Genomic DNA, 23681 nt, shown 5'->3' with positions numbered 1-23681 from the left:
GATTATAAGGAAATAAATAATAACTTTATTATTGCCTCTAGGGCATATTTCCTTCAGACAGGTGCAGGTGAGTGCGTGGAATGTACTCGCAAGTTGCAAAGGAAAGTTTAACAGAATATATATGCATGGTAAGTATTGTGGAGGTTTTATTTGCGTAAAGCCAATTTTCTCCTATACTAAATTTTATAAACTACTTTTGCAATAAAAATACTTTTTAGTATAAAAAGTAGGAGCGAGACACTTGGATATACGCACCAGTGCTCAGTCTCCAAAATAGTTTTAAAACATACATATGTTGAAGTGAAACACATTCACTGTGCTCATTCCTCAACTTTAACCCTTAAAACAGGTTTTTAGAAAAGAGAAGGGAGATTCTTCTTCAGTCCAAGTCTTCAGTTGCTCAAATTGCCTGTAACCGGGGGCACGACTAATCGATTAGGTTAAACCCTCTGCAGAGGTCGTACATGTTCCCCACATGACACAACCAACCCCGTTTATCATTACACACTTGGGTGTACGACTAGGAGGAGATTGTGACGAAGCCATTCCGTAACAGCCCCCTATACTTGACCAAGCCGCCCGCAACTTAGGCAATGAAAGCCCCTCTCCAATGGCGGTCCTGAGGTAAGGGTTTTCCGTTAGTACTAAGCTAAGCCAGAGCCCATAGTAGCATGTGGCTGTACTGGAAGCTACATCAAACTATACTTGGAAGATCTCATTCCCCTGGACGCCAGTCCCCACCAAAAACCTGTGTGCAAGACTCCAGTCGGGCGCATTCACTGCAAGACCCCGATGGGCGCAATCACTTGTAGACGCTCCCGTCAATACCATTCCGTCCAGGGAGTAGAAGATAAAATAATATATAGTTTTGTTTTTCAATAGTTTTCACAAAACGTTGCCCCAAAAGAGGCAAGTTAAAGGTTCAAAACAATTTTGGTTTTCATCCCACCCATTTTGTGCAAGCATGGCCAAGCATGGTTGCAAGTCTTGAACCTATGGCTCTAACTAGTAATTATACTTTGTAAAACTTTTGTAAAACATGCATAGCATTAAAATACAAAGGATTATGCATAATATGAAAACATAGGTCAAAGCATGATCAATTTGCAGCTTGCCTGAATTCTTGAAGATGAAACATTCTACTCGTTGTCGTCTCGCCTTCTCGTTACGATATATCTAGCGATAAATAAAGTACGTTAACATGAGCAAAACAACATCCAAATAAAAGATACAATTAACAATACAATTATTTAGTTATTACTATTATTAATCTAGTTACTATGGCGTGGCAGGGTTGAGATGGATCAAGTTGGCTTGATTGAAAATATGACATAAATCATATTCCGCGGTTGGATCAAATTGATACAAGTTAGGATCTTGGTTGAAGGGTTGTGAGGCAAGGTTCTATCACAAAGTCTATAATGGGTTTGATTGGAATATTTGACTTGGGTCCAATGAAAATGATAGATGGAGTTGATGGCATAAGGTTTATGTTACAAAATTTATGTAACATTTCCTAAGTCCAAATTTATATAGTGATGGTATATGACCAGAGAGGTTTCTAGGGATCTATCTAATGGTTTTTAACAATGAAACAATTTTAGTTTGATGAGTTGGTTAATCCATCATCAACAAAGGTCGGAGTTAGGGTGTTGGGCTAAAACAGCAACTAAACCTTGCTGAAAAAATTAATCTATGAGTTCTAGCAGATTGGTATGGTTCCAAAGACAAATTTTCATATACTAAACATTTTTATATGATTTATAGATTAGAAGATATAGCAAAAGTACTCAATTTAACATTTAAAATAGAACTAAATTTTAACTTGCCAAAAACTGAGATCTCGAATTTTTATAATAAACTAGGTGTTCCAAGGAATCCGGGGATATAAAATTTGTCGAATTTAGACATACGGTTTAGGAGATACGAATTTTTGAAGTTTAGATATTTTTCTGAAAATGAATTACGGGTTTTACTATTAACTGCCACGTGTCAAGCTGTGATTCGTTGGTACCCCTACAACTAAGAACACGATCTTGAATAATGTTTGGGTGCTCACCGTGAGGTTTACCGGAGTTGGGCGGTCCGGCGCGGATTCGAGGACGGAGACCTGGCCGGTGACAAGAGATGCACTATGGCGTTCAGAATGATGAGGTGAACACGATGGGGTACGGGTACTACCGTTCTCATCCGCTGGAGGTCGTGGGTGTTGGCTGGAGCAAGGCAGAACACCGACGAAATTAGGTGCTGCCGTTCGTGCGTTCTGGTGGCGGCGCCGGAATCGTTTCTTGACGGCGGTGGCTAGGCTTGGTTTGGGCGAGCAATTTCTCGCGGAAGGAGAGTTAGCGAGAGGGGTTTTCGGTCGTGGGGAAGCCAGGGAATGAGGAGATCATCGGGGTGCATTTTATAGGTGTGAGGGGAGTCTATACGACGAGATCCGTCGCGAGCTTAGTGCAGCCATTAATTGCTGTTTGTGCAAGAACGTTTCCGGATCAATTCGGCGATTTAAAGCAATAGTGTTGGGTTCTAATTCCCTGAATGGGTTACTTATAAGGCTCTCCACAATTTTCGTGTTTACTCCGGAGTGAAATGGGCAAGGAATTAAGTGGGAGGAGGGGAAGAAGAGGAGAAGGCCATGGCTGTTTCTGTTCTGTTCCTGCTCCAGATGAACGTACAGAGGAGGAAGAAGGAGTTGAGTGGAGTTGGGCTGAGGAGAAAAATTATCATGGGCCTTAGTGGAAGAAATTAGCCCAAAGGGAAAGTCAAGGAAAAAGAATACAAGGTGGGCTGTGAATGTGCTGTTGCCTCGCGCCTGTGTGATATTTAGGAATTAGGATTGAAATATATTTACGTACAGAAGTACGTGCACAAAAAGTTTACTTAAAACAAAAAAATGTCTACAGTATATTATTTAGAGTCCAAGAAAAGTAGTTTTCAGAATTTAATAAAATAAATTCTGTGCACGAATGCTTTATGGACATAATTGATTTACTAAAAAAATCAATTTTGAGTTTTGCATGTTCACAAAAGGATAAATGTACCATATTAAATATTTCCAAATATATCACTGGAGAAGTCATATTATATCCTCTCATTAAATTTTGTTTTGTTTGAATAATTTGGAAATATTTAAATGGCACTAAAACTCCAATTAAGATCCAAGTTCAGATGGAACTAAAAATTCAAAGAACTTCACATAAAATATTCTTCCACCACATTTTGAGGAAGTCATTTTATTCTCACTCCATTTTTATTTGTGGTTTCAAAATATTTCATAGGTGACCGAAAGAAAAGCAATTGGATGAAATATTTGAAACAAGAATCAAAAGGTTTTAATTTCTCATGAAAATCATAGCAATTCACTCAATAATATCTTATTATTAACATTCCAAAATTTGGAAAATTTTGGGATGTTACACTCACATACTTATTGCAAAAATCTACAAGCCATCAAAACAAAGTACTACAAGCATGCTCCTAGGGGAAGGGTTGGTAGGATTTAACCATCGCGCGATCCCGACCTCCACCCATAAGGAGGATTATAAATAAATCATGCTACAACTTCATCACATAACGGTTCACCATACGTGCATGCTACGGGAATCATAAACTTTAACACAAGTATCTCTCAAATTCATAACTACTCTACTAGCATGACTCTAATATCATCATCTTCATATCTCAAAACAATCATAAAAATCAAACTTCTCATAGTATTGAATGCACTTCATATGAATTTTTTATTATACCCATCTTGGATGCCCATCATATTACGACTAATTTTATAACCTAAGAAAATTACCATGCTGTTCTAAAAGACTCTCAAAATAATATAAGTGAAGTATGAGAGTTCAACAATTTCTATAAAATAATACCACCGTCGTGCTCTAAAAAGATATAAGTGAAGCACCGGAGCAATATTGTCTAGCTCATAAGATATAAGTGAAGCACATAGAGTATTCTAACAAATCATGATTCATGTGTGTCTCCCCCAAAAGGTGTGTACAGCAAGGATGATTGTGGTAAACTAGAAATCAAAGACTCAAATCATACAAGACGCTCCGAGCAAAACACATATCATGCGGTGAATAAAAATATAGCCTCAATTAAAGTTACCAATAGACGAAGACGAAAGAGGGGATGCCTTCCGAGGCATCCCCAAGCTTAGTATTTTTGTTGTCCTTGAATTTTACCTTGGGGTGACTTGGGCATCCCCAAGCTTAGGCTCTTGCCACTCCTTATTCCAAAGTCCATCAAATCCTTACCCAAAACTTGAAAACTTCACAACACAAAACTTCAACAGAAAATCTCATGAGCTCCGTTAGTATAAGAAAATAAATCACCACTTTAAGGTACATTTGTGAACTAATTATTTATTTATATTGGTGTAAAACCTACTGTATTCCAACTTCTCTATGGTTCATACACCCCGATACTACTCATAGATTCATCAAAATAAGCAAACAACACGCAAGAAATAGAATCTGTCAAAAACAGAACAGTCTGTAGTAATCTTTAACTCTTGAATACTTCTGTAAATCCCAAATTCTAAAATAAATTGGTGGACGTGAGGAATTTGTATATTAATGTTATGCAAAAAAATCAACTTAAAATCACTCTTCTATAAAAAATGACAGCTAATCTCGTGAGCGCAAAGTTTCTGTTTTTTAAGCAAGATCGCATTGACTTTCACCCAAGTCTTCCCAAAGGTTCTACTTGGCACAAACACTAATTAAAACTTAAAACCACATCTAACTAGAGGCTACATGAATTTTTTATTACTAAATAGGATCAAAAAGTAAAGAACAAAAATAAATTTGGGTTGCTCCCAACAAGCGCTATCATTTAATGCCCCTAGTTAGGCATGAAACACGAATAGATCTAGGTATTGCCATCTTTGGTATGCAATCCATAAGTGGCTCTCATAATAGATTCATAAGGTAATTTAATTTTCTTACTAGGAAAGTGTTCCATGCCCTTCCTTAATGGAAATTGAAATCTAATGTTTCCTTCTTTCATATCAATAATTGCACCAATCGTTGTAAGGAAAGGTCTACCAAGAATAATAGGACATGTAGGATTGCAATCTATATCAAGAACAATGAAATCTACGGGCACATAATTCCTATTTGCAACAATAATAACATCATTAATCCTTCCCATAGGTTTCTTAATGGTGGAATCCGCAAGATGCAAATTTAAAGAACAATCATCCAATTCACGGAAACCTAGCACATCGCACAAAGTTTTTGGAATCGTGGAAACACTAGCACCCAAATCACACAAAGCATAACATTAATAATCTTTAATCTTAATCTTAATAGTAGGTTCCCACTCATCATAAAGTTTTCTAGGAATAGAAACTTCTAGTTCAAGCTTTTCTTTGAAAGATTGCATCATAGCGTCAATGATATGTTTAGTAAATGCTTTGTTTTGATTATAAGCATGAGGAGAATTTAACACGGATTGCAACAAGGAAATACAATCTATTAAAGAACAATTATCATAATTAAATTCCTTGAAATACAAAATAGTGGGTTCATTGCTACTTAAAGTTTTGACCTTTTCAATCCCACTTTTATCAATTTTTGCATCTAGATCTAAAAACTCAAAATCATTGGGACACCTTTTAACTAAAGTTGACTCATCTCCCGTCCCATATTTATCAAGATTCGTATTGGAAAACAAATATTTAATAGGAGTCACATCAATCACTTTTAGATCTTCATCATTATTATCATGAAAACTAGAAGAACACGCTTTTACAAACCAATCTTTTTTAGCACGCATCTTAGTGGTTCTTTCTTTGCACTCATCAATGGAAATTCTCATTGCCTTGAGAGACTCATTGATATCATGCTTAGGTGGAATAGATCTAAGTTTCAAAGAATCAACATCAGAGAAATTCTATTCATGTTCCTAGCCAATTCATCAATCTTAAGAAAAAATTTCTTCAATCAAAGCATTAAAATTCTTTTGCGAACTCATAAATTCTTTAACACTATTCTCAAAATCAGAGGGCATTGATGACCCACAAGTGTAGGGGGTCTATCATAGTCCTTTCGACAAGTAAGAGTGTCAAACCCAACGAGGAGCAGAAGGAAATGATAAGCGGTTTTCAGTAAGGTTTTCTCTGCAAGCACTGAAATTGTAGGTAATAGATAGTTTTGTGATAAGATAAATTGTAACGAGTAACAAGCAAATAAAGTAAATAAAGTGCAGCAAGGTGGCCTAATACTTTTTGTATCAAAGGATAAGCCTGGACAATTTCTTATAATGAGAAAAGAGCTCCTGAGGACACATGGGAATTATCGTCAAGCTAGTTTTCATCACGCTCATATGATTCGCGTTCGGTACTTTGATAATTTGATATGTGGGTGGACCGGTGCTTGAGTACCGCCCTTACTTGGACAAGCATCCCACTTATGATTAACCCCTATTGCAAGCATCTGCAACTACAAAATAAGTATTAAGGTAAACCTAACCACAACATTAAACATATGGATCCAAATCAGCCCCTTACGAAGCAACGCATAAACTAGGGTTAAGCTTCTGTCACTCTAGCAACCCATCATCTACTTATTACTTCCCAATGCCTTCCTCTAGGCCCAAATAATGGTGAAGTGTCATGTAGTCGACGTTCACATAACACCACTAGAGGAAAAGACAACATACATCTCATCAAAATATCGAACGAATACCAAATTCACATGACTACTAATAGCAAGACTTCACCCATGCCCTCAGGAACAAACGTAACTACTCACAAAGCATATTCATGTTCATAATCAGAGGAGTAATAATATGCATAAAGGATCTGAACATATGATCTTCCACCAAGTAAACCAATTAGCATCAACTACAAGGAGTAATCAACACTACTAGCAACCCACAGGTACCAATTTGTGGTTTTGATACAAGATTGGATACAAGAGATGAACTAGGGTTTTGAGAGGAGATGGTGCTAGTGAAGATGTTGATGGAGATTGACCCCCTCCCGTTGAGAGGATCGTTGGTGATGATGATGGTGATGAGTTCCCCCTCCCGGAGGGAAGTGTCCCCGGCAGAACAGCTTCGCTGGAGTCCTAGATTGGTTCCGCCAAGGTTCCGCCTCGTGGCGGCGGAGTTTCGTCCCGTAAGCTTGCCCACGATTTTTTCCAGGGTAAAAGCATTCATATAGCAGAAGATGGACACCGAAGGGCCACCAAGGGGCCCAGGAGACAGGGGGCGCGCCTAGTAGGGGTGGGCGCGCCCCCACCCTCCTGGCCAGGTGTGGGCCCCCTGACGTGTTTCTTCCGCTCAATAATTCTTATAAATTCCAAAAATAAGTTTTGTGGAGTTTCAGGATTTTTGGAGCAGTGCAGAATAGGTTTCCAATGTTTGCTCCTTTTCCAGCCAGAATTCCAGCTGCCGGCATCCCCCCTCTTCATGGTAAACCTTTTAAAATAAGAGAGAATAACCATAAATATTGAGATATAATGTGTAATAATAGCCCATAATGCAATAAATATTGGTATAAAAGCATGATAAAAAATGGACGTATTAGGCATCTTATTAAAATTTCCATAAGAGTTGTTGTAGGAATTACCATAATTATTAGAGGAATTACTAGGAAACGGCCTAGGATTAAAAATTGCCTCTATAAGCGTTGTTACCAAAATTGTTCCTACCAACAAAATTCACATTCATAGATTTATTATTATTCTCAGTCAGAGTGGACAAAGGCATATCATTAGGATCAGAAGAAACACTTTTATTAGCAAAAAAATTCATAAGTTCATCCATCTTTCCACCCAAAACATTAATCTCTTCAATCGCATGGACCTTTTTACTAGTGGATCTTTCGGTGTGCCATTGAGAATAATTAAACATAATATTATCTAGGAGCTTTGTAGCCTCTCCTAAAGTGATTTCCATAAAAGTGCCTCCCGCGGCCGAATCTAAAAGATTTCTAGAAGCAAAATTCAATCCGGCATAATTTTTTTATAATCATCCACAAATTCAAATCATATGTAGGGCAATTACGTATCATTAATTTCATCTTCTCCCAAGCTTGTGTAACATGCTCATGATCAAGTTGCTTAAAATTCATAATATCGTTCCGAAGGGAGATGATCTTAGCGGGAGGAAAGTAGTTAGAGATAAAAGCATCTTTGCACTTATTCCATGAATCAATACTATTTTTAGGCAAAGATGAGAACCAAGTTTTAGCATGATCTCTAAGCCAAAACAGAAATAGCTTCAATTTAACAATATCATTATCCACATCTTTCTTCTTTTGCATATTGCACAAATCAACGAAATTGTTTAGATGGGATGCGACATCTTCACTATGAAGGTCAGAAAATTGATCTTTCACAACAAGATTCAACAAAGCGGCATTAATTTCACAAGATTCAACATTAGTAGTAGGAGCAATCGGAGTGCTAATAAAATCATTGTTGTTAGTGTAGGAAAAGTCACAATTTAGTATTATCTTGAGCCATCATGACAAGCAATCAAGCCAACACACAAGCACACAAGAAGCAAGCGAAAAGAGATGAATGGAAGAGGGACGAAGAAAAGGCAAAGGTTTTCAAAAATCTTTTTAGAAGAGGGGGAGAGGAAAATGAGAGGCGAATGGCGAATAATGTAATGCAAGGGAGAAGAGTTTATGATGGGTACTTGGTATGGCTTGACTTGACGTAGATCTCCCCGACAACGGTGCCAGAAATCCTTCTTGCTACCTCTTGAGCTTGCGTAGGTTTTCCCTTGAAGAGGAAAGGGTGATGCAGCAAAGTAGCATAAGTATTTCCCTCAGTTTTGATAACCAAGGTATCAATCCAGTAGGAGACGATGCACAAGTCACCGAATACCTACACAAACAATCAAGAACTTGCAACCAACGCTATAAAGGGGTTGTCAATCCCTTCACGGTCACTCGCAAAAGTGAGATATGATAGAGATAGATAAACGGTAAAATAAGTATTTTTGGTATTTTTGGTTTATAGATTGGGAAGTAAAGATTGCAAAATAATAGATCGGAAACTAGCTAGCAAGATGTAAACAAGATTCAATAATATGGAAAAGACACCCGGGGGCCATAGGTTTCACTAGTGGCTTCTCTCGAGATAGCATATATTACGGTGGGTGAACAAATTACTGTCGAGCAATTGATAGAAAAGCGCATAATTATGATGACACCTAAGGCAATGATCATGAACATAGGCATCATGTCCGTGTCAAGTAGACCGACTCATGCCAGTATCTACTACTATTACTCCACACATCGACCGCTATCCAGCATGCATCTAGAGTATTAAGTTCATAAAGAACGGAGTAACGCATTAAGCAAGATGACATGATGTAGAGGAATTAATTCAAGTAATATGATGAAAACCCCATCTTGTTATCCTTGATGGCAACAATACAATACGTGCCTTGTTGCCCCTACTGTCACTGGGAAAGGACACTACAAGATTGAACCCAAAGCTAAGAACTTCTCCCATTGCAAGAAAGATCAATCTAGTAGGCCAAACTAATCGATAATTCGAAGAGACTTGCAAAGATATCAAATCATACATATAATAATTCAGAGAAGAACCAAATAATATTCATAGACAATCTTGTTCATAAATCCACAATTCATCGGATCTCGGCAAACACACCGCAAAAGAGTATTACATTGAATAGATCTCCAAGAACATCGAGGAGAACATGGTATTAAGAATCAAACAGAGAGAAGAAGCCGTCTAGCTAATAGCTATGGACCCAAAGGTCTATGGTAAACTACTCACGCTTCATCGGAGAAGTAATGGTGTTGATGTAGAAGCCCTCCATGATCGAATCCCCCTCCGGCAGATCACCGGAAAAGGCCCCAAGATGGGATCTCATGGGTACAGAAGGTTGTGGCGGTGGAAAAGTGGTTTCGTGGCTCCCCCTGGTGTTTTTAGGGTATAAGAGTATATATGGACAAAGGAACTAGGTCAGGGGAGCAGGAGGGGACCACGAGGTGGGAGGCGCGCCTACCCCCCTGGGCGCGCCCTCCTGCCTCGTGGCTTCCTCGTTGCATCCCCGACTTCATCTCCAAGTCTTTTGGTTTGCTTTCGGTCCAAGAAAGATCATCGCGAAGGTGTCATTCCGTTTATACTCCGTTTGGTATTCCTTTTCTGCAAAACTCTAAAATAGGCAAAAAAAATAGAAACTGGCACTAGGCCCTCGGTTAATAGGTTAGTCCCAAAAATAATATAAAATAGCATATTAAAGCCCATTAAACATCCAAAACAAATAATATAATAGCATGAAACAATAAAAAATTATAGATACGTTGGAGACGTATCAAGACGTCATGTGACTCACCTCCCTTGGCTTTGAGGGAAGACGTTTATTCAACATGCATACACCGAGCGCTGGGCCGAGCACTCCCGAGACACCGGTTATACCCCAATTGAACCGGGTCGTCCACAAAACGGCAATGGCAGGCCATCCCTTAACCAGCCAGCTCGAAACCCGTCGCCCATCCGGATGACTCCCGATCACTTCGTGACCCTGGCGGGTGATTTCTCTAACCCTGTTGATAACCTGGTGGCAGCAACTACCAATCTTACAAGGCTTCTGATCACGGGCGCTACCCTTGTGTATAGAGAGGCTTTGCACGCCATCGAGTTATTCAAAATAGCGGTCGCTCAACATGCAAATTAGCAACGACTCCACTTTACCCCGCACTCAAGCCACAACCGAAGTCGCCATGCTGAGTCACCGGCCGTTTCTAGCAATGCCCGACGGATATGCGAGCAATAGCGTGACCCGCCCCGGCAGGGGGCTGTGGATGCTCAAGAGATTGTTGACTTGGTCCGGGCACGACGAGAAGCAGAGGCTGCTAATGCAGCGGCTTATTAGTCACCTCCTATGACCCTTGGCTTCACAAGGTGCCGAGTTAAGCACCTGGACCATCGGGATTCTGTACCTGGTGTCAGCTATGCGAAACAAGCATATGCCTAAGGATTTCAAGGGCCCTCGAAAGGTTCCCAACTACACGCCTGACCTTAAGCCGGCGGCTTGGATTGAGAGTTATGAGATTGCCATGGATATGCTGGATGTTAGCGACGCAGTTTGCGCCAAGTACTTAACGATGATGCCGGAAGGACCGACTCGTACCTGGCTGAAGAACTTGCCACCTAATTCCATCAACACTTTGGCAGAGTTGAAGGCGTTTTTCATAAAACACTTCCAGGGGCGTGCAAGCGTCCTATGACCATTGTTGATCTACATCACTATATCTAACGTGAAGGCGAGTCACCTCATCATTGGTCCGTTGGGTCACGGACATCATTCACTCCTTGGATGGCATATTGGCAGCTCAGGCCATTTTGATCTTGGAGAAAAACTGCCATTTTGACCCTCTCGTTCGAAAGCTTGGCCGACTCAAGCGGGCGGTTATGGACATGGCGAACTCATGGATGTCTTGACCCGGTATGCAGAGTCAGACACTGACACGTCTCCAATGTATCTATAATTTATGAAGTATTCATGCTGTTATATTATCATTCTTGGATTTTTTTGATCATTTATATAGCAACTTTATATCATTTTTTGGGACTAACCTATTGACATAGTGCCCAATGCCAGTTGTTGTTTTTTGCTTATTTTTTACATCGCAGAAAATCAATACCAAACGGAGTCCAAACGCAATGAAACTTTTTGGAGATTTTTATGGACCAAAAGACCCAACTTGGGCCAAAGAAGTACCAGAGGGGTGCCCCGAGGGGAGCATAACCCACTTGGGCGCGCCTGGGGGCCCAGGCGCACCCTGGTGGGTTGTGCCCACCTCGGTGGCCTCCCGCACCGCCTCTTCGCCCTATAAATTCCCAAATATTCCAAAAACCCTAGGGGAGTCGATAGATCAGAAGTTTTGCCGCCGCAAGGCTCTGTAGCCACAAAAAACCAATCTAGACCCTGTACCGGCACCCTTCCGGAGGGGGAAATCATCATCGGTGGCCATCTTCATCATCCCTATGGCCACCATGAGGAGGGAATAGTCCACCCTTGGGCTGGGGGTTTGTACCAGTAGCTATGTGTTTAATCTCTCTCTCTCTCTCTCTCTCGTGTTCTTGAGATGTCATGATCTTGATGTCTCATGGGCTTTGTTAATATAGTTGGATCGTATGGTGTTTCTCCCTCTCTATCTTGTTGTGATGAATTGAGTTTTCCTCTTGATATTTCGTTTTATTGGATTGAATACTTTTATGGATTTGGGAGCACTTTATATATGTCTTGCACATGAATACCCATGGTGACAATGGGGTATTATATTGATTCACTTGAGATATGGTTTGGCACTCAACTTGTGGATTCCCGAGGTGACACTGGGGTAATCTATGCATAGGGGTTGATGCACGTTTTCATCCTTGTTTCCCCAGTAAAAATCTTGGGGCTCTCTTTGAGGTTCTTTGTGTTGTAACGAGTATTATGAATCTAAAATTGTTTAATGAATATCATATAATTAACTCATGGATACTGCTACCTCTTGAGCTTGTGTTGGTTTTCCCTTGAAGAGGAAAGGGTGATGCAGCAAAGTAGCATAAGTATTTCCCTCAGTTTTGAGAACCAAGGTATCAATCAAGTAGGAGACAACGCACAAGTCACCGAATACCTGCACAAACAATCAACAACTTGCACCCAACGCAATAAAGGGGTTGTCAATCCCTTCACGGTCACTTGCAAAAGTGAGATCTGATAGAGATAGATAAACGGTAAAGAAAATATTTTTGGTATTTTTGGTTTATAGATCGAAAAGTAAAAGATTGCAAATAGTAGATTGGAAACTAATAAGATGTAAACGAGATTCAATATAATGGAAAAGAGACTCGGGGGCCATACGTTTCAGTAGTGGTTTCTCTCAAGATAGAAAATATTACGGTGGGTGAACAAATTACTTCCGAGCAATTGATAGAAGAGCGCATAATTATGAAGATATCTAAGGCAATGATCATGAACATAGGTGTCACGTCCGTGTCAAGTAGACCGAAACGATTCTGCATCTACTACTATTACTCCACACATCGACCGACTCCTACCTGCATCTAGGGTATTAAGTTCATAAAGAACAGAGTAACACATTAAGTAAGATGACATGATGTAGAGGAATTAACTCAAGCGATATGATGAAAACCCCATATTTTTATCCTCGATGGCAACAATACAATACGTGCCTTGCTGCCCCTACTGTCACTGGGAAAGGACACCGCAAGATTGAACCCAAAGCTAAGCACTTCTCCCATTACAAGAAAAACCAATCTAGTAGGCCAAACTAAACCGATAATTCGAAGAGAATTGCAAAGATATCAAATCATGCACATAAGAATTCAGAGAAGACTCAAATAATATTCATAGATAATCTGATCATAAATCCACAATTCATCGGATCTCGGCAACACGCTACAAAATAATATTACATCGAATAGATCTCCAAGAACATCGAGGAGAACATGGTATTGAGAATGAAAGAGAGAGAAGAAGCCATCTAGGTAATAACTATGGACCCGAAGGTCTGTGGTAAACTACTCACGCTTCATCGAAGAGGCAATGGTGTTGGTGAAGAAGCCCTCCGTGATCGAATTCCCCTCCGTCTGGACACCGGAAAAGACCCCTAGATGGGATCTCACGAGTACAGAAGGTTGCGGCGGTGGAAAAGTGTTTTCGTGGCTCTCCCTGATGGTTTCACTAGTGGCTTCTCTGAAGATAGCAAATAATACAGTGGGTGAACAAATTACTGCCGAGCAATTGATAGAAGAGCGCATAATTATGATGATATCTAAGGCAATGATCATGAACATAGGCATCACGTCTTTGTCAAGTAGACCGAAATGACTCTGCATCTACTACTATTACTCCACACATCGACCGACTCCCGCCTGCATCTAGAGTGTTAAGTTCATGAAGAACATAGTAACGCATTAAGTAAGATCACATGATGTAGAGGAATTAACTCAAGCAATATGATGAAAACCCCATCTTTTTATCCTTGATGGCAACAATACAATACATGCCTTGCTGCCCCTACTGTGACTGGGGAAGGACACCGCAAGATTGAACCCAAAGCTAAGCACTTCTCCCATTGCAAGAAAGATCAATCTAGTAGGCCAAACTAAACCGATAATTCGAAAAGACTTGCAAAGATATCAAATCATGCATATAAGAATTCAGAGAAGAACCAAATAATATTCATAGATAATCAGATCATAAATCCACAATTCATCGGATCTTGGCAAACACACCGCAAAAGAATATTACATCAATAGATCTCCAAGAACATCAAGGAGAACATGGTATTGAGAATCAAAGAGAGAGAAGAAGCCATCTAGCTAATAACTATGGACCCGAAGGTCTGTGGTAAACTACTCATGCTTCATCGGAGAGGCAATGGTGTTGATGAAGAAGCCCTCCGTGATCGAATCCCCCTCCGGCAGGACGACATAAAAGGCCCCTAGATGGGATCTCATGGGTACAGAAGGTTGCGGCGGTGGAAAAGTGGTTTCGTGGCTCTCCTGGATGTTTTTAGGGTATAAGAGTATATATAGGCGAAGGAACTAGGTCAGGGGAGCTATGATGGCCCACAAGGTAGGGGGCACACCCTACCCCCCTGGGCGCACCCTCCTGCCTCGTTGCCGCCTCATTGCATCTCCGACTTCATCTCCAAGTCTTCTGGTTTCCTTTCGGTTCACGGAAGATCATCGTGAAAGTTTCATTCCGTTTGGACTCCGTTTGGTATTCCTTTTCTGCGAAACTCTAAAATAGGCAAAAAAACAGAAACTGGCACTGGGCTCTCGATTAATAGGTTAGTCCCAAAAATAATATAAAATAACATATAAATGCCTATTAAACATCCAAAACAGATAATATAATAGCATGGAACAATCAAAAATTATAGATACGTTGGAGACGTATCAAGCATTCCCAAGCTTAATTCCTGCTCGTCCTCGAGTAGGTAAATGATAAAAATAGAATTTTTGATGTGGAATGCAACCTAACATATTTATCCGTGTAATTTTCTTTATTGTGGCATGAATGTTTAGATCTGAAAGATTCAAAACAAAAGTTTAATATTGACATAAAAATAATTATACTTTAAGCATACTAACAAAGCAATTATGTCTTCTCAAAATAACATGGCCAAAGAAAGCTTATCCCTACAAAATCATATAGTTTGGCTATGCTCCATCGTCGTCACACAAAATATTGAAATCATGCAGAACCTCGGTTTCAGCCAAGCAATTGTTTCATACTTTAGTATTCTCTAACCTTTTCAACTTTCACGCAATACATGAGTGTGAGCCATGGACATAGCACTATAGGTGGAATAGAATGGTGGTTGCGGAGAAGACAAAAAAGAGGAGATAGTCTCACATCAACTAGGCGTATCAATAGGCTATGGAGATGCCCATCAATAGATATCAATGTGAGTGAGTAGGGATTGCCATGCAATAGATGCACTAGAGCTATAAGTGTATGAAAGCTCAAAAAGGAAACTAAGTGGGTGTGCATCCAACTTTCTTGCTCATGAAGACCTAGGGCATTTGAGGAAGCCCATCGTTGGAATATACAAGCCAAGTTCTATAATGAAAAATTCCCACTAGTATATGAAAGTGACAAAATAAAAGACTCTCTAACATGAAGATCATGCTGCTACTTCGAAGCACAAGTGTGGAAAAAGGATAGTAACATTGCCCCTTCTCTCTTTTTCTCTCTTTTTTTGATTGTCTTCTTTGGCCTCTTTTTTATTTGCTTCTTTTGCCTTTTTTATTTCCTCACATGGACAATGCTCTAATAATGATGATCATCACACTTCTATTTACTTACAACTCAAAAAATTACAACTCAGTGCTTAGAACAAAATATGGCTCTATGTGAATGCCTCTGGCGGTGTACCGGGATGTGAAATGAATCAAGAGTGACTTGTATGAAAGAATTATGAAAGGTGGCCTTGCCACAAATACGATGTCAACTACATGATATGCAAAGCAATATGACAATAATGAAGCGTGTCGTAATAAACGGAAAGGTGGAAAGTTGCATGGCAATATATCTCGAAATGGCTATGGAAATGCCATAATAGGTAGGTATGGTGGCTGTTTTGAGGAAGGTAAATGGTGGGTGTATGGTACCAGCGGAAGTTGTGAGGCACAAGAGAGGCTAGCAATGGTGGAAGGGTGAGAGTGCGTATAATCCATGGACTCAAGATTAGTCATAAAGAACTCACATACTTATTGCAAAAATCTACAAGTCATCAAAACCAAGCACTACGCGCATGCTCCTAGGGGAAGGGTTGGTAGGAGTTAACCATCGCACGATCCCGACTTCCACACAATGGATGGCAACCAAAGAGATACCTCATGCTTCAAATTTGTTACACAACGGTTACCATACGTGCATGCTACAAGACTCACAAACCTCAACACAAGTATTTCTCAAATTCACAATTACTCCACTAGCATGACTCTATTATCACCATCTTCATATCTCAAAACAATCATAAAGAATCAAACTTATCATAGTATTCAATGCACTTTATATGAAAGTTTTTATTATATCCCGTTTGGATGCCTATCATATTAGGACTAGTTTTATAACCCAAGCAAATTACCATGTTGTTCTAAAAGATTCTCAAAATAATATAAGTGAAGCATGAGAGTTCAACAATTTCTATAAAATAAAGCCACCGCCGTGCTCTAAATATTACCTAGCTTAAAAGATATAGGTGAAGCACATAGAGTATTCTAATAAATCACGATTCATGCGTGTCTCTCCCAAAAGGTATGTACAACAAGGATGATTGTGGTAAACTAAAAACCAAAGACTCAAATCATAAAAGATGCTCCAAGCAAAACACATATCATGTGTTGAAAAAAATATAGCCTCAAGTAAAGTTACCGATAGACGAAGACGAAAGAGGGGATGCCTTTTGGGACATCCCCAAGCTTAGGCTTTTGGTTGTCCTTGAATATTACCTTGGGGTGCCTTGGGCATCCCCAAGCTTAGGCTCTTGCCACTCCTTATTCCATAGTCCATCAAATCCTTACCCAAAACCTGAAAACTTCACAACACAAAACTCAACAGAAAATCTCATGAGCTCCGTTAGTATAAGAAAATAAATCACCACTTTAAGGTACTATTGCAAACTCATTCTTTATTTATATTGGTGTAATATTACTGTATTCCAACTTCTACATGGTTCATACCTGATACGTCTCTAACGTATCTAATTTCCAAGCACTTTTGCCCTTGTTTTCGACTCTAACTTGCTTGATTTGAATGGAACTAACCCGGACTGACGCTGTTTTCAGCAAAATTGCCATGGTGTTATTTTTGTGCAGAAATAAAAGTTCTCAGAATGACCTGAAACTTCACGGAGTCATGTTTTGGAATTAATAAAAAATATTGGTGAAAGAATCAACAGAGAGGGACCCACACCCTGTCCACGAGGGTGCAGGGCACGCCCACCCCCTGGGGCACGCCCCTTGCCTCATGGGTCCCCTGGACCTCCACCGACCTCAACTCCAACTCTATATATTCACGTTCGGGGAGAAAAAATCAGAGAGAAGGATTCATCGCGTTTTACGGTATGGAGCCACCGCTAAGCCCTATTCTTCCTCGGGAGGGCTGATCTGGAGTCCGTTCGGGGCCCCGGAGAGGGGAATCCGTCGCCATCGTCATCATCAACCATCCTCCATCATCAATTTCATGATGCTCACCACCATGCGCGAGTAATCCCATCATAGACTTGCTGGGAGGTGATGGGTTCGATGAGATTTACCATGTAATCGAGTTAGTTTTGTTAGGGTTTGATCTCTAGTATCCATTATGTTCTAAGATTGATGTTGTTATGACTTTTCCATGCTTAATGCTTGTCACTAGGGCCCGAGTGCCATGATTTCAGATCTGAACCTATTATGTTTTCATGAATATACGAGTGTTCTTGATCCTATCTTGCAAGTTATAGTCACCTACTACGTGTTATGATCCGGCAAACCCCGGAGTGACAATAATTGGGACACTTCACGGTGATGGCCGTAGTTTGAGGAGTTTGTGTATTCACTAAGTGCTAATGCTTTGGTCCGGTACTCTATTAAAAGGAGGCCTTAATATCCCTTAGTTTCCAATAAGACCCCACTGCCACGGGAGGGTAGGACAAAAGATGTCATGCAAGTTCTTTTCCATAAGCACGTATGACTATATTCGGAATACATGCCTACATTATATTGATGAACTGGAGCTAGTTCTGTGTCACCCTATGTTATAACTGTTGCATGATGAATTGCATCCCACATAATTATCCATCATTGATCCATTGCCTACAGCTCGTTTCATATTGATCTTTGCTTAGCTACTTCTCCGTTGCCATTGTTACGATTGCTACAAAACTGCTATTGTTACTTTTGCCACCGATACTGTTACTTACATACTGCTTTGCTACTAAATACTTTGTTGCATATATTAAGTCTTTCAGGTGTGGTTGAATTGACAACTCAGCTGCTAATACTTGCCGAATATTCTTTGGGCCCCCTTGTGTTGAATCAATAAATTTGGGTTGAATACTCTACCCTCGAAAACTGTTGCGATCGCCTATACTTGTGGATTATCAAGACCTTTCTCTAGCGTCGTTGTCGGGGAGCATAGCTCTATTCTTTGAGTCACTTGGTATTATATCTGTTGACCACTATGAGGAATTTGAAAGATGAAAGAACCAAGATTTTCCCCCAACTACAAGGTGAGGTAAGGAACTGCCATCTAGCTCTGCACTTGATTCACGTTCTCTTTTAAGTAAACTTGTGACACCTACACCTGCTATTGATTCTGATTTGTCGCATGTTATTGATGATGCCACTTCTGCTATTCATTATGCTTATGATAATACTACTTCTCTGCTTGATAATACTGTGCCACTAGGTGAATTTCTTGATGAACAACTTGCTAGGGTTAGAGAGAATGAAATTACTGAAACTGATGATATTAATGAAAGTGATGATGAAGATTCTCCCCCTAGATATGAATTGCCAGTTGTACCTGAGGGTTATGTTATGGATGAAGAAACCGCTAGAGACTTCCTTGCTTGCAATGACAGATATGATCTTAAGAAACTGTTAGTTAAGCTGAAAGAAAAGTCTTTGAATGCTAGAATGAAAAATGACCCTGCTTTTGCTACTTCACCTATCTGTGTTACTGATAAGGATTATGAATTTTCTGTCGATCCCGATTTAATTACTTTGGTTGAATCCGATCCTTTCTATGGCTATGAATCTAAAACTGTTATGGCACATCTTACTAAAATAAATGATATAGCCACCCTATATACTCATGATGATTTTTTTCGCTATTACTATATTCTTAAATTGTTTCCTTTCTCATTAAAGGGTGATGCTGAAATATGGTTTAATTCTCTTGCTCCTGGTTATGTGGGTAGTCCCCAGGATATGATTTATTACTTCTTTGCAAAATGTTTCCCCGCTCATAAGAAACAAGCTGCCTTAAGGGAAATATTTAATTTTGTGCAAATTGAAGAAGAGAGTCTCCCACAAGCTTGGGGGAGGCTTCTCCGATTACTTAATGCTTTGCCTAATCATCCTCTCAAAAAAAATGAAATACTTGATATCTTTTATAATGGACTAACCGATGCTTCCAGAGACCACCTGGATAGTTGTGCTGGTTTTGTTTTCAGGGAAAGAACTGTGGGGCAGGTTGAATTGCTATTGAATAATATATTGAGCAATGATAATGATTGGACACTTCCTGAACCAACTTCTAAGCCAACTCCGAAGAAAAGGGGTATTCTATTTCTCATCCTGAAGATATGCAAGAGGCAAAGAAATCTATGGAAGAAAAAGGTATTAAAGCTGAAGATGTTAAGAATTTACCACCTATTGAAGAAATACATGGTCTTAATAACCCGACACAGGTAGTAGAGGTAAATTCTCTCTATAGACTTGATGAAGGTGATATTCCTCGTAATAAGTCTGCTAGTCAATGCTTGGATGAGTTTGATAATTTTATTGTTAAACAAGAAAACTTCAGTGCTTATGTTGGTAGGCAATTGAAACGTAATGCTTATACGGTTGAACACTTGAGTGATTATATGTCTAGAGTTAAAGGTGATCTTAAGCTTATTAGTAAACATGCTTCCATGGTTACTACTCAAGTAGAACAAGTACTTAAGGCACAAGATGATTTGCTCAATGAGCTAAATAATAAGAACAATAATAATGTTGTTAGAGTTATGACTAGAGGTGGCAAAATGACCTAGGAACCTTTGTATCCTGAGGGCCATCTAAGATAGTTGAGGAAGATTCTCAGAGAACTAATGTTGATGCACCTAGTCCTTCTAAGAAAAAGAAAAAGAAAAATGATAGGACTTTGCATGATTCTAGTGAACATGTTATAGACACACCCGAGAATCCCAATGATATTTCTATTTCTGATGTTGAAACACAATCTGGTAATGAACATGAACCTAGTGATAATGTTAATGATGATGATCATGTTGATGCTCAACCTAGTAATAACAATTATGTAGAGATTGAACCTGTTGTTGATCTTGATAACCCACTATCAAAAAATCAATGTTATGATAAGAGAGACTTCGTTGCTAGGAAGCACTATAAAGAAACAGAACCATGGGTTCAGAAACCCATGCCTTTTCCTCCTAAGCCATCCAAAAAAGGATGATGAGGATTTTGAGCGCTTTGCTGAAATGATTAGACCTATCTTTTTGCGTATGCGCTTGTCTGATATGCTTAAAATGAATCCCTATGCTAAGTATATGAAGGATATTGTTACAAATAAAAGAAAGATACCGGAAGCTAAAATTTCCACCATGCTTGCTAATTATACTTTTAAGGATGGAATACCAAAGAAACTAGGAGATCCAGGAGTACCAACTATACCATGCTCCATTAAAAGAAACTATGTTAAAACTGCTTTATGTGATCTTGGAGCCGGTGTTAGTGTTATGCATTTCTCTTTGTATCGTAGACTTGATTTGAATAAGTTTACACCTACTGAAATCTCTTTGCAAATGGCTGATAAATCAACTACTATACCCATTGGTATTTGTGAGGATGTGCCTGTTGTGGTTGCAAACATTACTATTTTAACGGACTTTGTTATTCTTGATATTCCCGAGGATGACAGTATATCGATCATCCTTGGTAGACCTTTTCTAAATCTACAGGGGCTGTTATTGATTGAAACAAAGGCAATGTCACTTTTCATGTTAATGGTAATGAGCATACGGTACACTTTCCAAAGAAACAACCTCAAGTTCATAGTATCAATTCTATTAAAATTCAACAATTACTATTGGAGGTTTTGAATTCCCTCTTCCTACTGTAAAAAAGAAATATGATATTCTTATTGTTGGGGATATGCATATCCCCGTTGAGATAACATAGTGTTATTCGGAAGAAGTTGGTTAACTAGACTTGACCAACCTTGTTAGTGGATTCCTTTTGATGAGCATGAGATGGATGAAGTTAGAAAGCACAAATCTCTGCACCCTCCTTTTACTTTCTCTTATTTAGAATAAATAAAGCAGTATTTTTTGTCTATTTTCTAAATTATCTGTGCAATAAAAAAACCGAAAATAAAAGTTCTCCAAATGCCCTGAAAATTGAGTATGAATTTTTGTAGAATATTTGAGAATTTCTGGCACTTAGAACACACTAGGGGGACCCACCATTTGGTCACGAGGGTGGAGGGCACGCCCCCTGCCTTATGGGCCCCACATGGCCCCCTCCACTTATTCCAGCACCCACACACTTCGTCTTCCTCCAGAAAAAATCATCCCATAGCTCAAACTCATGTTCTTGCTCGTTTTGCTGCCGTTTTCGATCTCCTTGCTCAATGCTCCATTCACAAAACTGCTTTGGAGGATTGTTCTTTGGTATGTGACTCCTCTAATGGTCCAATTAGTTTTTGTTCTAGTGCTTTATTCATTGCAAATTTTTGCTGCTGAGGTGACCCTGTTCTTGAGCTTGCATGTCAAATTTATATGGTCCAAAGTAGTTTTAATACATGATATAGCCTCTAGGCACTTGTGGGAGTAGTTGCTATCAATCTTGTTGAGTTTGGTTCACTTTTATTTCGAGTCACTTAAATTTTTCAGAGGAAGAAGAATGTTTAGGAAAATGTACCAAGGTGGTTCTTCAAGGAAGCAAGCACCGAGGCCCGCGGTACGTGAGCCGGACCTTGAACCACGAAGAGAAGCTCCAGTGCAGCCTTGCAAATGGTCGTCGGATGAATTTATGATCCAAGCGGGCCTCAAGGATGAATTTGATGAGTATGTGCATAATGTTGATCTTGAGGACTTCGTATCAGATAAGTGCCGCCAATACTATCACCTCACTGATTCCTTTGTGCGGATTGTTAACTTTACATCTAAGCGCAACACTCGCACTGTTATATTTGACCTCGATGATAAATCATATACCATGGACCTTGAAGATTTTAACACTTCTTGTAAAATCCCATAGTTGGGCATCTTTAGTGAACCTCGCAAATCTAAATATAATGATTTCCTTGCTAGCATCACTGTGGGAGAAACTAGAGATATCACACAAGCTACCATAGGGAGCATTCATTTTCCTTCCATATATTACTTTGCTCTCTTTATAGGTAGATGCATTAACGGTAAGGATGAACTCTGTCACATGTGCGTCCCAGATTTTAGTGTCCTCAAGAGTGCGGCATTAGGCGATAAAAGATATAACTTGGGGGCCATCGTTGCACGAAGGTTACATCTTAATGGTAAAAATGGAGATTTATTTGGTGGAATTTATGCAACTCGTTTAGCTGATTATCTTGGTGTGTCCATAAATTAAAATGATATTGAGTTTCCACCTGCTTTTCTAGATTATAATGCTATGGTTCGCCATCAGTTTCTTGATAGGAATGAACAGCCCTCCAGTACCGACTAATCTTTGACAGACAGCATGCTGTCCATATTACTCTTCCTGCTCCTACCTTCTTTAACTTTCAGGCAAACGAGAGATATTTTATAACCAGGGAGGAGGCAAATGAATATGAGAGGAGGACGGAGGCGGGTCGCCTCCAGGCTATAGCTGTCCAGGCAGTAGCTGCTGCATCTCAGTACAACCCCGACTACAACCCCGACTAGTTTACTTTCCATGCTTGTAGTAGTAATATTAAAAGAAAACCCAAAAAGATTTCCAATTCTTCTTTTGCTTGTTGGGAGCTTTCCCGTGTAAATAATTTTTCTTTTTCTTTGAAATTCTTTTCTTTTCTTTGGGGGTCGAGAGGAGAAGACCACAATGAAAATGATGAGTGGCTCTCATATGCATTACTATTGATCTAACCAAGAGCCCATATTACCTTGTCTTCTCCTTTGAATTAAATGTTTGCAGATTCCAGCTTAGTCCAATGCACGTGCACTATTATTATTATCCACACCGTTCGGTTGTGCAAGTGAAAGGCAATAATGACGATATATGATGGAAAGATTGAGATGAGAGAAGCTAGTATGAACTCAACCTATCTTGTTTTTGTAAATATGATTAGTTCATCGTTCCTGATTCAGCCCATTATGAATGAAACATGCTTGCAATGACAATTAGAGATTATAATTCATGCCATGCTTAATTAGCTAGGAGTTTATAATGGTTTACCTTGCATGCCAACATGCTATTAAAATG

This window comes from Triticum aestivum, chromosome 1B (genome assembly GCF_018294505.1).
Source record: "Triticum aestivum cultivar Chinese Spring chromosome 1B, IWGSC CS RefSeq v2.1, whole genome shotgun sequence".
In the NCBI taxonomy this organism is placed as follows: Eukaryota; Viridiplantae; Streptophyta; class Magnoliopsida; order Poales; family Poaceae; genus Triticum; species Triticum aestivum.
Note: the sequence above shows the minus strand (reverse complement) of the source record.